This window comes from Nycticebus coucang, chromosome 14, assembly GCF_027406575.1.
Source record: "Nycticebus coucang isolate mNycCou1 chromosome 14, mNycCou1.pri, whole genome shotgun sequence".
Taxonomy (NCBI): Eukaryota; Metazoa; Chordata; class Mammalia; order Primates; family Lorisidae; genus Nycticebus; species Nycticebus coucang.
This window is the reverse complement of record NC_069793.1, coordinates 88,309,551-88,310,436: the sequence shown is the minus strand read 5'-3', so window position 1 is coordinate 88,310,436 and position 886 is coordinate 88,309,551.

Below are 886 nucleotides of genomic sequence, written 5' to 3'. Positions count from 1 at the left end.
CTTATTATTTCTCCTTAACTATATTTTTCTATCCTGTCAGCACCTTCCCTCCCAGCCTCAGGTAACCACCATTCTACTCTCTTCCTCAGTGAGTTCCAATTTTCTAGCTCCTGCATAAGAGTGAGAACATGTGATATTTGTCTTTCTGTGTCGGGCTTATTTCACTTAACTTTTTTTTTTTGAGACTGAATCTCTGTCACCCTGAAGTTCTGTGGCATCATCATAGCTCACAACAACCTCAAACTCTTGGGATCAAAGATCCTCTTGCCTCAGCCTCCCGGGTAGTTGAGACTATTGGCACCTACCAAGAATCCTGGGTAACTTTCTGATTTTAGCAGAGATGGGTTCTCCCTTTGCTCATTCTCAAGCTATCTGCCTGTTGTGGCCTCCCAGAGTGCTAGGATTACAGGTGTGAAACACTGCCCCGGCCTATTTCATGTAATATAAATGACCTTCAATTCCATCTGTGTTGCTGCAAATGACAGGATTTCATTCTCTAGGTTGCCTTTGGCTGAAGTCAAGTGTAGTATCTGTTCTTATCAATTTACTGTCTTACATATCCTCTATCCTCTAGTTTTCATTTGATTTTCTTTGTTGCTGTAAAGAAATACAGCATGTTGCTATATATACTTACTTTACCTCAGACCTTTTTAGAGCAAAAAATTATCTTTGCCACTTCCTAGGTGTAGAACTATAGAAAAGGTACTTGACCCATAAAAGCATTGGTCTCTTTATCTTTACAAAAGGGTTATTAGTAATTTCCAACTCAGAAGATTTTTGAAAGTCCTAAATGAAATAGCACATATACAGCAAAGGGCATATGGTAGGGCATATAGCCATTATTAGCTATTATGGATGTTGTGAACATCCTTAAACTTTCTCTTGA